Source organism: Cupressus sempervirens, chromosome 5, assembly GCF_028749045.1.
Source record: "Cupressus sempervirens isolate cs-2001-9-10 chromosome 5, ASM2874904v1, whole genome shotgun sequence".
NCBI classification, from domain to species: Eukaryota; Viridiplantae; Streptophyta; class Pinopsida; order Cupressales; family Cupressaceae; genus Cupressus; species Cupressus sempervirens.
The window spans coordinates 967,306,927-967,322,123 of record NC_143122.1 but is presented as its reverse complement, the minus strand read 5'-3'; the positions used below and the strand labels follow the sequence as shown (position 1 = coordinate 967,322,123).

Sequence of the window (15,197 nt, the reverse complement as noted above, 5' to 3'; positions counted from 1 at the left end):
AAGAAATAACTCATACAATATTATGAAATGAATCTAGATATGAAAAAAATTATGTAGTAAATACATGTGGGTGAACCCACAATAATGGGTTCCACTTTAGTGGGATGAACAAACTTAGAAAAGTTGCAAAATTTTTAGAATTCAAATCACTGACCATTCGCGTGAACCTCACTAATATGTTCATGCGAACATAATAGAGACGCATGTTCATGCGAACATATTGTGGCATGTTCACGTGAACATGTAGCGCATGAATTTTTCGGTAGTTAAAAATGCTTTTCCAACTTTTCCCAATTCATTTTCACAATGAGTACTGTTCATTTTGAGCATTTGAGCGAACATGTGATTTGTGCTACCTCCGTCAGCATCATCCTATCACTTTCGTTCTTATTCTCATCATCGGGTATGTCAAAATATTATTAATTTAATGTTTTCAACATTTTAAAAGTAGTTTTTTATGTTATCAAAGTAGATTTTAATGTTTTCAATGCATTTTTTTATGTTTTTAAAGCATATTTGAATGTTATTTACATTTTTAATGATTTTGAAAGCATATATAAATGTTAATTTAATATTTTAATTGTTTATTTATATTAATTTAGAAAATAGAAAAATATTATATAGAAAACATTAGAAAACAATTTTAGAAAACATTAGGAAAAATAGTAGAAAATTTATAATATAAAATTTAGGAAAATCATTAGAAAACAAATTTAGAAAAAACATTACGAAAACATTATAGAATTTATAATTTAATATAAAATTTAGAAAACAAATTTAGAAAAAAAGGTTAAAAACCATTAAATAAATGTTAGAAAATTTAGAAAAAACATAACAAAAATATTAGAAAATTTAGAAAAAACATTACAAAAATATTAGAAAATTTATAATTTAATATAAAATTTAGAAAACAAATTTATTAAATTTTTTTGAAAAAATTAGAAAATTTAGAAAAAACATTAAAAAAATTAGAAAATTTAGAAAAAAAATATTACAAAAACATTAGAAAATTTAGAAAAGAAATTTAGAAAAAACATTACAAAAATTTTAGAGAATTTATAATTTAGTATAAAATTTAGAAAAAATATTAAAAAAATAAATTTAGAAAAACATTAGAAAAAATATTAGAAAATTCATAATTTAATATAAAATTTAGAAAACAATCAAAAAAAAAATTGCAAAAACATTAGAAAATTTAGAATTTAATATAAAATTTAGAAAATAAATTTAGCAAAAAGATTACATAAAAAATTAGAAAATTTATAATTTAATATAAATTTTAGAAAAAGAATTTAGAAAAGACATTAGAAAAATGTTAGAAAATTTATAATAATATAAATTTTAGAAATTAAAAAAAAAAAAATTAGAAAAATATTAGAAAATTTATAATAATATAAATTTTAGAAAAAAAATTTAGAAAAACATTAGAAAAAATATTTTTAAAAAATTAGAAAAAATTACAAAATTTAGAATAATATAAATTTTAAAAAAAAAAAAAAAAAAATTAAAAAAAAAAAAAAAAAAAAAAAAAAATATATATATATATATATATATATATATGTTAATGTTAAATGTAGACATGTATGTTTTTGATATTAATGTTTATGTATATATGTCAAATTCGCTTTAATATCTTAATCTTAGAAGTTTAATTAAATGACATATCTTAAGGGTCTAGATCCTAAATTGTACATGTAAAAATATAGATTAGAATGTATAATTTTTTTATTTTGAACATAGATGTACATGTATATTTTTTCATGGTTAAAAGTAGATGTATGTACATGTTTTTAATAAATTCACATATTTATATGGATAATTTGTGTATATGTTAACTATTGATCTTAATTTATCTTATAACTAAGTGTAATTAACTATATTTAATAACACATGTCTTAATGGGAGATCCTAAATTATACATAAGAATGTAGATTAAAATGTATATTTTATTTCATAAATGTACATGTAAATATGTTCATGTGTTAGATATAGATGTGCATACATATGTTTTCAATATTCATGTTTAAATGTACATATGTTATTATTTTTAATGTCTCAATAATTAGAAGTATATAATTAACTATATAATTCAATGACATGTCTTGAGGGGAGATCCTAAATTATACATATATAAGAATGTAGATTAATTTGCATATCTAGGTATGAATATAACATACATGTACATCTAAACCCTAACCCTAACCTTGATCTTAAAATTTAATTTCTAAACGCAAGATTATAAATGATAATAAATACCCTAAATCATAATCTTGAACCAAATCATAAACTTCATATGCTAAGTTCCCTTATCCTAAATTCTTAACCATGGACCTTAATATTAACCCCTAAATTTAATGCTAGAAATTATGTAAGTTCATGTAAACCCTAACAATGTCATAAGGTCTTAAATCTTACCCTAAAATTGAGCCTAATTACACTAAAACCCTATTTCAAAACCTAATTGAAGCCTAACTTACATAAAATTAAAACAAGTTGACCCTAATCCTAAATTGTGAAAAATTACATTTGAGATACATGCACATACATTCAAACACATGTACATACATGAAGTATGACCCTTGTTTTAAATGATATATATGTAACCCAACTTGAAACCTAAACCTCGAAGCATTATCATTTAAGAGTAATATAAATAATTTATTACCCTTTAATTGAATTCTCTAATAATACCCCCCAAAGTATAATAAAATCCTAGAACAATAAATTAACTCTAACCATAACCAAACTCTCAACTTTAAAGTTATCTTATACTTATATGAAAATTAATCTAGGTTTGGATGTGTTACATATTATCTAGGTCCATGATGTGTGATGTATGTTCAATTACATGTGTATAATTTTTAATTTTATAAATAAAAAATTGTGTGCATAGCGGGAAGTTTAGCTCTTCATACATTTCTATAGATATGGCTTCACACAATCAGCTTGATGTGACTCCCGGTGCAGCACCTGATGTACTTCTTGTTGCGGCTCCTACTCCAACACAGGTTGATGCGATTCCTGTTGCAGTGCCTGATGCAGTTCTTGATCTGGTTCCTCGTGTAGCTCATGGTGGGGCTCGTCATGTACCTCGACGTAGGGCTCGTCGTGCAGCTCATGTTCTGGCTCTTGGTGTGACTCCTGGTGGTGTAGGTCTTGTTGTGGCTCTTGGTGGGGCTCCTGTTCCAGGTTAGGCTACACCTGCAGCTCCTACTGGAGGTCCTGCTACACCACCTCCACGCATTGATATCGATGCTTTATTTGCATTTTCAGATCAGGAGGTTGCTAGACTGCAACACTCTATATTAACCTCTGATGATGGTCTTTATAGAGACACATGTACTACGATATGTAGGAGTTTACAAGATTTGACAGCTAGGTTTAGAGCTCACCATTCAATTACTCCTGCCATATTAGCTTCCATATCTAGGGAGCTTAGGGCCGGGGTTTCAGGAAATACATCATTTGATGATGTCAAGAGGGTAGCCCCCAAAGACATCATCTAGAGATAGCTCTTTCTAGCTTATGAGAGAACATAGGGTAAGGTGAGAGGCTACAGAGTCACATGATGCAGAGACCCTATTATTGCTAGCATGATCTATCCATGATTTTTAGCTACACATGATCGTTATCCTAATAATGACCAGATACCCCTTTATTTTGCACAGCAGTTGTACGTTGAGTTCCGTATAGGGCTCAATGTCAACTACTTGGATATTCTTGATTATTGCGGATAGGGGCATGGTCGAATCATAGATCATGACCAGTACCGCAGTGTAGATCGTCTACCACCTGTAGATCTTAGACAGTTTGTTGGATCAAGGATGCCTCCTGTGACTCCTACACAGGCGCCTATTGTAGATAGATTCATCATTGCTTCCTAGAGGGAAGCAATTGACACTATTGGGCACATTGCATCTATAATGGCTAGCATCACATCAGATTCTATTGGTTGTTATCTTCATAGTCGATGTCCTCATCCACTTGGTCGACCATCTTCATAGGCATCTAGTAGCACTTCAGGTGCCTCCTTTGATGATGCATATAAAGCTATTGGGCTACCATTGATAGGCGATATTCATGGTCTTTTAGGATAGTAGAAACATATGTATGGATATGGCACTGCATTTTTTGGAGGATATCTTGCACTTTATTAGCTATATTTATGATACATAGAGGATTCTAGTACACTCGATGATGGATGTTGTTAGATAGCATCAGAGCCTCGACATAGTTCCATAGACACAGGCTGCCACACTAGTGATAGATGATACACCTGTGTGTAGCTCACAACATTTAGCACCAGCCTCACAACACTCTATATATTACTCAAGCATACTATTTGGAGATGTCCATATCACAGCTGAGGGTCTTGATGATTTTGGTGAGCAATTGTGAGGCTTGTCTGAGATTCACTAATGAAATATAAATTACATTACAAAAGGTATTATATAATACCCTCAATCTTCAAATAAATGAAAAATTAGAGTACACAAAGATAAATTAGGCAATTAGAGGAGTGAGACTAGACGTTGAATTAATTAGGTTCACTTCTAAATTAGTACACTACCATATGCATGACTAGTGAGCTTTCAGATAAACAAAAAACAAAATATCACTTCGGTATTCAGGAGAAAGGGAAATTAAATTAAAAAGTTATGAGTAGGTATTAGGGTTTAGGAAATATATAAAAAAATAGGTTCTTTTTTATAGCTCACTTTCAAAATTCTCTAAAAATTACTTTCTATAGATCAATTAGAAGGAAATCCATTCACTAGATGGCTATTTATTAAATAAAGATTTTTTTCTTTATGAGATCCTGAAACCCATTATAGATAGATTTTAGGGAAATATGTAACCTAAATTAGACATAGCACTAAAAAATATAGAATATTGCAACATAGCAGCTAAAAGGAATGATAGAGCCAACACTATCCAAAGTACCAAAAAATCGAAAGGCAAGTACGTAAATGTTAGCCCCAATTGGTAATGTTGAAGACAACCTAGAGATTTAATGGATGTGAAAGAGACATATTAGTTGTTATATTTTTATTGATCTCAAGCCTTAGTTGTAAGACATTATGCTAATTTAGTGGAGTGCCATATCATTTGATTGATGAAGAGGATTTGAAGAAAGTAGAATGAAATAAAGTATTGATAAGTATGTGGATTTCAATGGGAACTTGATAAGTAAGAGTTTGATAGTATATTGTTGATTTGATGATGTGATTAAGTGTTGAGATCATGTATAAGCAAGTTATGTAGTGATGAAGTGAGAGGATAAATAAAGAATAAATTAAACAAAGCTAGGCAGTAAGCTCAATAAATGAAAGACTAGTAGTCACCAAGCTATTACAGTAGTCACCGAGCACATGGTACATGAATGAAAAATGCACAATATTAACTGAGAAAGAACAATGTTAAACAAGCTTAATATTGGCCAAGAGAGTGTAGTGTTAGTCGAGCAAGGCAAAGAGGAAAAGTTTCAAGGAGGTTCAATTGAAGGCCAAGATTTGATGAAAATATGGAATGATTAAGATATTTCTAATATAAAGATGATTTTATTTTATGAGATCTATGGTTTTATAAATTAAAAGAATATATGATGGAGACTTAATGATAAAATGTGAAGCTCAAAGTTCAAGAAGAAAACATGATACCTAATTTTTTCTCTATTCTCTTGCACTCCTCATCCTGATGATGGATCACTGTGTGTGATCCGAAACGTTGATGCTTAAAAATTACGACACAATCAAACTCCAGAAATTCTCATGATATGATACCTAATTGTCTACATTCAATATAACTTAGTTGGATGATGATCAAACGATTGTGATTAAGTAGAAAAAAATAGGAGAATTCAGTGAAGCAATAAATTGAGTTGTCAATTTAAGTTATGAACAAGATGTTCATTGTTACTGATCAAGTTATTTGTGAAGAAGAAGATAGAAGGTGAAACTGAGCAAGAGAATCATTATGAGATCTAGCAAGTGAAGTGTGAAGTTTATGTGTATGTGATTTGATCAACTAGAAGGAAGAAAGAGAATAAATATGTGATGTCCCCTTTTCAAATATTTAAAAATAATAATCTTTGCTAACGCAGGCAGGCCCAAAAAAGGTGAAGTTTCGGCAAAAGGGGCTAATCTTTGGAAACCAATGGACTAATAAATAAAAATTATTATTAAAATATGTTTTATTAACCCCTCTTGGACGTGAGTTAGGGTTATGCCCTCTTTTAAGGGATTTGGAGGCATTTTGGTTCCAGAACTTGATTTTCGCTTATTGCTTTGTTGTTCTGCAGAGGCTGCCAAACCTGTGGAGAAGGAGACCCAAGGATGGGAGTTTGTAGGTTTCTAGGAAGGCTAAGGATAGGAGTTTGAAGCCATTCCATGTGAAAGCTCATGCAGATTTTTCCCTTGTGCTGAGCAGTGCAAATTTGTGGGTTTTCAGGTTTGTTTTTTGTAAGAGTTTGGTGTTTTGGTTGAGTATTACACATCAGTTTGGGTTGCTGCTGTATTTCAAACTTTAATATGTTAAAATATATCTGAATATATATATTGGGACATGGTTAAACTTTTGAGATAGATTATTAGTATTTTTGTGGTGTTTTCGAGCATTTTTGTGTTAATTTCGAGAGCCTGATGAACATAGTTTTTGTCCTACGTTTGTGAGCTATTGTGTAAATGCTATACAGATCTGGAAATGTCATTTTTTAGGCCATTATGCTGCTGAAATTTCTGTAAAAATGTCCATTTTCAGATTTATTAATAATATGTGAAGTTGTGAAGTTTTTGGCACTATTTCGGACATACCCGATTTGGGGTTTATTAAGAAATTGGTGGATCTTTGTAATATTGGTTGTTTGATTTTTAAAATATGATTAGAGGCTTGAAATATCATATAAAATCAGAAAAAGGTACATTTCAAAATAGAGGAAAATTAGTGTGAAAAATTGAGATGTAAAACAACATGGTAGTTAGATTCTTGATTAGATTTTTTCACTATTACTCTCTAATCATTGTCACAAAAAATCTCTTAACCAAGTGAGCTTTATAGTCTTATTTGGAAATCCATTTTCATGTTGACATTCATTTGAATGTTTGTAATTCCTTTAGGGAAGGCCACTCAAATTGAGGAGTGATAAGTTTTAGATGATCTTTGGTGCCCTAATAGGGTCACATTAATAATGTGTATGTAACCTTTAACACGTTTTTCTCCTAATAGAGCTCACTTCAAAAAAGTGATTTTTTTGGGTTGCCAGTTCTTGGGTGGTTTTTTTCCCTTTACAAGGTTTCTACCTTGAAATACTTGTGTTAGAATTTGTGGATGTTGATTATGTTGCATTTTTATTTCATATTTATTTTTTCATGCTGCAACTTGGTATATAAATATGAAGTTTACTCTAATACTCATTATACGAAGTTAACACTATTACTAGAGAGATTAAATTAGTTATATTTGTGAAATTTGATCTATTTACCAAGGTAGTTAATTGAAATTAAAAAGTGACAAGTTTATGGAAAAAAATTTCAAGTACTCATGGATAATTAATTGACCCTCCTCTCATTTATCTTACACTTGCATCATAAATTTGATCTCAACAAGAAAGAGATCCAAATAGTGTTGAAGTTTCCCAAAACCATATATTTGGGTTTTGGCATGGTTCCCAAACTATAGTAAAAATAAAAACATCAAAATATAAACTATAAATATTGGTAATCAAGTCCTTAACTCTTGAATAGCTTACATTAGACCAATCAACAACACTCACTACCATATATAGATAATAGACGCACCTCAATAGTGATAAATAATGAGATATCGAGATTTTGTGACTTTACCAACCAAAGGAATAAGTTCCAAAAAAGAGGGAAGAAAAAGGAGGAGCTTAAATCATCAATGTTCATAGGTGAAAGAAAATATAAGACCCTCAAATTCCTATGCATGTTCAAATAAGAAACCAACCCAAGAATAGAAGCCACCAACCTTGAAACCAACACTAACCTTCCCCTCAATATAAAATAGCACCACCTCAATAGGATTAGTCAAAAAGAGACCAAAAATTGTTCCTTCACACACAATAGATTAAGGCCCTATGAATGGGGAGGGCAAGCATAGAGATTGAAATTATCTTATTCCCCTAGAAAATTAAAAACTTGAAGCCCTCTAATCACTACTAACTGGGATCTAAAAACACATAAAAATAATACACCCCAAGAATGGGCACTAACCCCTTGAGGTATAAAAACAAGAAAATAAAGGGACTATAAAAAAAGGAGACCATCATGGAAGAGATCATCGAGCCCCTCTAACAAAATAATTTCCATACCAAACAACAAAATCTACTTTAATCACAGGGACATCAATTGACTATATGGGAAATCCACTCAAAGAGTTGATCCAAACATAAGAACTTATTTACACATGAAGAGAGACTCTAAAGTGACAAAAGATGTTTGAAGAGTTGTAATCAATTTATCTCCATTAACATAAAGAATCCCAACTTCACCTAAAAATAAGCCTTAAATAACACATTGGGAATAAATAGGAAGAGGAGACACCTCCTGATGGAGGATAGCCATAAGGAAATAGGTAGAATCAAAAGATATGGAATCATTAAGGAACCCTAATAAAATAAAAATAGAATACATGTAGGAATCCACATCTCCACAATGATGAATTTTACACAATCTAGAGAGGGACCAACTTGGCTACTACTCCAATCATTAACATGGTGAGAAATAGTCAATTTAAAGAGATCATCCCTAGAGAAAAGAATTTGCAAAGAGAGGATACGGTCATCAAAGCCGTTTTTCTTAAAGTACCCAACACACACCATAGACTCAACCACTCCAACCATGAATCTCATAGACCACCCAGAGTTATATTTCTTGAATAACAAACCATAGTAAAATAAGACATCGCTTCTAAAGGAAGAGGGAACTTTTGGAAAATAGGGAAGTCAACAACATCATAAAGATTGAAGTCCCCTTAAAAAAATTCAGCACTATATGAACTTCTCCACCCTATCAAATTGGTGTACCTCTAGCTCTAAAAGAACACTTAATTTCATCCAAGAATCAATATCAACCAAAAAATGGAAAATAAGAGGGTCAATTAGAGAAGATATAAACTTCAAGTCTTTATAGCACACAAAATTGGCACCACTAATACAATAAAATCTCCTCAAATATTGATGAGATGAGCACAACCAAGGTAATGTACTATAAATACATAAATTTTCTATAATTTATAAAGCTATTTATTACATAAGATGATCTATGTATCTTTGAAGCCACTTTCTTATAATTTATATTGATATAATATAATGTAGAGATATTTTCTTATCTAGGATGTAAATATTTTGGGGGTTGAGTTGTATACATTGTATTAAATCTAAGATTCTCATAAGATAATATTTTGTTCATAACTCATCTATATTTTTAATGTATAAATCAATGCATGAGAGGATAATTAAAATATTTTCAAGTCAAATGTAATTGTAGGAATTCCTCTTGATTGATTGGTCAAAATACTAATGCAATAAGAAAAAAGGCGTATATAATCCCTAAAGAGAAAAGAGATATATTTATTAACAATATTATGAAAAGAGGGTTATAAAAAACATAAATTGATAGACATAACTTAAATCACAAGTTTTTATTAGCATCATATGAACATGCCTAATATTCCATTAATTTGTTAATTGCTTTTTAACTCATTATTTAGAGTTAAATCTAAACCTAGTGCATTAATTCATAATTATTGACTTGACTCAATCTAAATAAGGCACATAATCAATCATAGAACCTAAATAAATTTATTTATAGAAGGGTAATATTTCTAAGAATATAGTCAACCTTTAAATTATTTATTAATGATATTGATGCTATAATCATCTAAGAAAGCACATTCACTTTTCACTTTTTTTTTCATACTTTTTAAATGCGATATTCAAATAATCTAATGTGAAAGCTATTTAAATTATTAATTAAAAATTAATGTATTTCTAGTAAATATCCTCAAAGAATTTTTATGATTTCTATGCATGATCATAAATATGACAAATACTTTTACAATATTTTTAGTTCTTTAAATGAAAATTCAATTCTTTTTCCATCACACAAAAAATCATATGAAATACATTCTTATATTGTGAATGAAATCATTATATCTATTGTTTGAGATTTCAAATTTATACTGATTATATGCTCCTTTAGATATATCCATCAAAAATATATCTAGGTTAAAATTTACATTTTTTATGGTGCTTAAAATAATCTAACAAGATATATAAATATGATAAAAAGGTTTAAATCATACCTGGGGAATCAGTAATGATGCAAGAAGCTCTAATAAGAAATCTTTCTTCAAATATCTCTTTGCAATTTGTGTAGGATCAACAACAAGTTCACCACTTCCAAGAACTCGTGAGGTTGGAGCAACATATGCAGTTTGAAACTTTATTATCATATTTGAAATGTAGAATAAATCTATGATTGAGCGCACAATGGTGACAATAATCTTAAGCCTCGTGTCACTTTGCATACAACCATCAAAGTTATCAAATGTAGGCAAAAATAAGTGAAGTGGATCTAGAAATAGAGCACACAAAGAAACTACAAGAAATATTCTATTCCATAGTTGAAGTAGTTTATTTCTTGGGTCCAAGATCAACTTCCTCGATTGTTTAGAATTCTCATCAAATACTTTTGATTTTACATAATGTAATGGATCCAAGTTTTCAATTCCTTCAGACCTTTCCTCTAATGGATAGTTTTCTCTGTCTAAATTGTAGTTAAATCTGGAAAAGTATTAAAAAAAGGTGTTAAATTCTACTATTTTTAATAGTTATAATTTCAATAGTCAAATAAATAATTTTCAACAAAATAGATAAACTATTTAGCACTATTTTTAATAGTAAAAAAAATGTCTTAAAAGATTAGACATTATAACAATTCACAATCTAGATAAAGCAATAAAAATTTAAAATAAAAATATAAAAGATAGTGTACTTTAATCAAGAACAATACAAATATATAGTTTGAGAAGATATATCAAAAAATTGCACAAAGTTGTATTGAAAAAAGATCATAAATATAAGGAGAAAATTCTAACATCATTTTCTACTTTATACCTTAAATGGCATAAATTTGAGATGATTATCTAAGTAAATTTAATAAAATAAAAATTAAATATAGTGCAAGATGGAAAAAAGAGAGTGTATGTTAAGAGAAAAGTAAGGATGCTGAACCCTCCAACTATTTATTAGCTTTCAAGCTATAATTCTTGGGATTTGTGCATGTATCTACTCATATTCTTTTTGAAAATGTATGTTGTATTAATAGAATGTCGTTGCATTCATTCATTAAAATAAAAATAACATATTGAGTTTGATTGAATGAAATGAGAAAAATCACTTCACATTTCTATATTTGAAATATAGAATTACCAACTACTTAATAGTCAATTGAATCAATTTGTAAACAAGATTTGTATTGCATCTATTCCTTTATAAAAATTTAACAAGGTCACATTATTACAAAGTTCCTTCCTAATGCTGGGAGGGAGGTTTTGTTTTTCAAATTTTTTGGAAAAATAAAATTAAACTAATATGGTTTTATTTACAAAAAATGAAATATTAACTATTTTCTAAATCACTAGAAATGGTGCTACTATTTTACCCTAATTTATGTGGATTAATTGGACAAAGATCAAATGAGTCAAATATTACCTCCATATATCTCTTTGCAACCTCACTTATTATAATTTTGGTTACTAAAGTATACCAAATAATTGTAACTAAGACACTAATTTTATGAACTTTGGGTTCTCCAAAATGAGAATCACTTAATCTTACTTAAATAAGAAATGATAATTCAGTTTATATTAAGTTACAACATACATATTGGGAACACTTGAAGACCAAGGGGAGAGGAGGTGGATGGGTAAATTATTCTTTAATATATCAAACATTTTACTTTAACTCCAACATGTGTAACTTTGATCATAAATAATGAAAGATATAACAACCCACACTAATACACAAGAGAATGCCAAATTTTACATAGAAAATCCAATGAGGAAAATCCATAGCAAGAATATCTAAAAATATAAGAAAATTATTATAAGAGGATCACGACTAAACTTTTAGCTAGGATACACTATCTTAGGAAAACATACAAATGTTTTTTGCAAAGGCTCAAAAATCTCTTAGCAAGATACACAAAAATACCTATAGAGGAGACTCAATCTCTTAGCAGTGGACACATAAAATTAATTATAATTGAAAATAAATTATCACATCACTTCCAAAATTTTCCTTATAATGTATTATTTTGACACGATGTGTTAAGAAATTATTATTAGTTTGGATCCACAACTTCTACAACATAGTGTTAGTCTATCAATATTGCATATTTTACATCTCACAGATATTCCACATATTTTCAATTTGAGCTAATGATATATGTATATATTTATGTATGTATCTCTGTGTACGCATGCATGCATGTGTGTGTATGTGTATAAAATATCCATTAAGTCAGCCAATACAAGATGTTACTTGACAACATCCTCTATAGATTATTGAAAAAATATTTTGAGTGTGATTTTCACTACTAGAAAATCATTAAAGAGTAAAAGATCACTATTTGAGATATTGAGTTAATAGATAAGAAAGTGGATAAACCAAGGAAATAGATAAGTCATATCAAAATATAGAAGACACTATTTGAGAAATAAATAAATAGAATATTATTAGAAGACTAGAACATTATTGGTATAAAGGTTAGAAAGAAGTGCCTAATCGGGAAAAAAAAGAGTACTATTAATGGACATAGAACTAGATAAATAGGTAAATGGAGGAACCATTTTATAAAATTAGAGGTGCGAGCATCAATGAGAAATATTCAATTGAATCTCGTCAATAAATGATGTGAAGGACATGAGTTAGAGAATAGGAGAAAATAATTTATAGAAATAGATGAATTAATTTAAGTATTGAATTCAAGGAAGGCTTGGAAAATGGAAATAAAGTTAGTTTTTTCTAAAATGATAGAATAAAATTTAAGGATGACACCTAAGGTCAAAATAGATAATGGAAAATTCATGAGGAAGCTTCATCAAATCTTAATTAGGTTTAGACACACATGACAGGAAAATAAAAAGGAATATTTGATATAGAGTTGATCAAGAATGACACAAGGTTGGATGGAGAATGGTTCAACAAATCACTCTCTAAATACCCTACTAGAGTTATATGTAGAAGAAAAATACAAATGTGAAATAATAATCAAGGGAATACATTCCAATATATATCTATTGAGACAATATCCTTACAATGTGCCAAGTGTAAGGAATTCTTTATCACACCCATAAAAAAAAATTACAATGAGCGGTCTTAGAAGCTCATGTTTGTCAATTCAATTGTCTCTCACTATCTTAATCAACATCTCCCTACTTAAATCCTAGATCTCAAATGTATAGCTATCAGGACAAAAAAGTCAACTAATTAGTTATAATTAAAAAAATATAGGACCTACCCCAAAGGGAAATTAGTAACCTCATAAATCAGAATACCAACACTGACAAGAATAAAGATAGGTCCACACATGATCCAATAAGATATTCACCAAGCCACAAGAAATTTCTTAATCATATGAACATTTCCAAAGCCAACTTATAGGCATTACTCGACATGTCAACAAAGAACAAATGCTGATCAAAGATGAAATATAACTTCCACATAAAGTACCATCAAATTCTATGAATACAAGGAAAGTATCCATGATAGGTCCACATTAAGAAACCAAATTCATAGAAGAAACATCCACAAATAGAAAAGGTTGTCCCACAAATAACAGACTTGACCATAATAAAGGGAAAAATATTTTTTGATGCAATATATCTCAAGAACCCAAAGTTCTTTAGGATTAGACATGTGGTGTAAACAAAGACTGATGTCCACATCATGAAGTTTTTATGTTCAAATTAGAATCCTAAAGATCCAACTTAGCTTGAGATATCCATGATCTTTCTTCAACTAGATTATTCTACCAATGAATTAGACATTCATTGTATTATTTTCCTCTGGTTCTCTTACTTATTTGGTATCCAAGATTCATTCAATCCCTTTTATTTTCTATTGAGATAATTGGGATTTCTAGTTGACTCTTCATTAGATTCAAAGTACTCATAAACATTTGCAATGTTGAATATAGGTTGAATGTCAATGTCCTCAAGTAACTTAACTTCAAAAGCATTTCCACCTTCAAATTTCCTAAAGATATTATAATGCTCAAAATTCCTCATCTTTAGCTTCTCTATGTTCCGACTAGAATTTTTTTCTTATTTAGGTGTACTTAGTTCATCTCTAACCTTGAAAGCTATATGTCTTCTCTTCTTGTCTTTATTTGCCTTAAATTCCTGATTATTTTTCTCCAAGTTTCTCTTCACCTCCCCATGAAAATTCTTCATGAATTTATCCTTAGTCCTTTTCAAACAATTCACCTCACTTATAAATTAAATAACTAACTCAATAATGATAGTAATATTAAAAACATTAACTGACTTACAAAAATAGTAGTAGTTTCACCATATAAAAGAAAATGGTGTGAAAAACATACATACACATGTTGACACTATTATGGTAAAATCTACTAGGGACTAGTCACCCAAAATAATTTCTCTTTATAAGTGATCTTGGTTAAACGCCAACCCTATTAAAGGCTACAAACACACTACTAGGTGTGAACTTATTAAGGTATTTTTACAAAAGATCATCTAGACCTTATCAACCTTCAATGAGTTTCATGTCTAAAGGACTTATAGACATTTAATGGAATGACATCTTACAATAAGGTTTTATAAATAAAAAGACTATGAATTACACTTGGTTAGGAAATTTTCTACTACAATGGTTAGAGAATAATAGACAAATTATCTAATAAAATTGGAACTCACTTTTCTCATTTAGATCTCCATTCTACTCAATATCTCTATTTATAGACTAGACATCACACTCTATTGACATATCAGTTATGTTTTTATTAGTGACACACACTTATTCAAATTTTGTATGGCTACCAAGCTCATTATAGAGTTTACAGTGTTTCCTAGACATTTGAGTTGCTACCAAGTTCTACAGTTGCTACCAAGTCCTTTGGACAAATATTAGTGGTCACTAAGCCGATTCA

At 29.3% G+C, this 15,197-nt stretch overlaps 1 pseudogene; it reads right to left on the bottom strand.

Moving 5' to 3' along the window:
• Window positions 1-15,197, bottom strand: part of LOC149559171 (protein CNGC15b-like) — a 134,324-nt pseudogene that overhangs the window by 18,132 nt on the left and 100,995 nt on the right.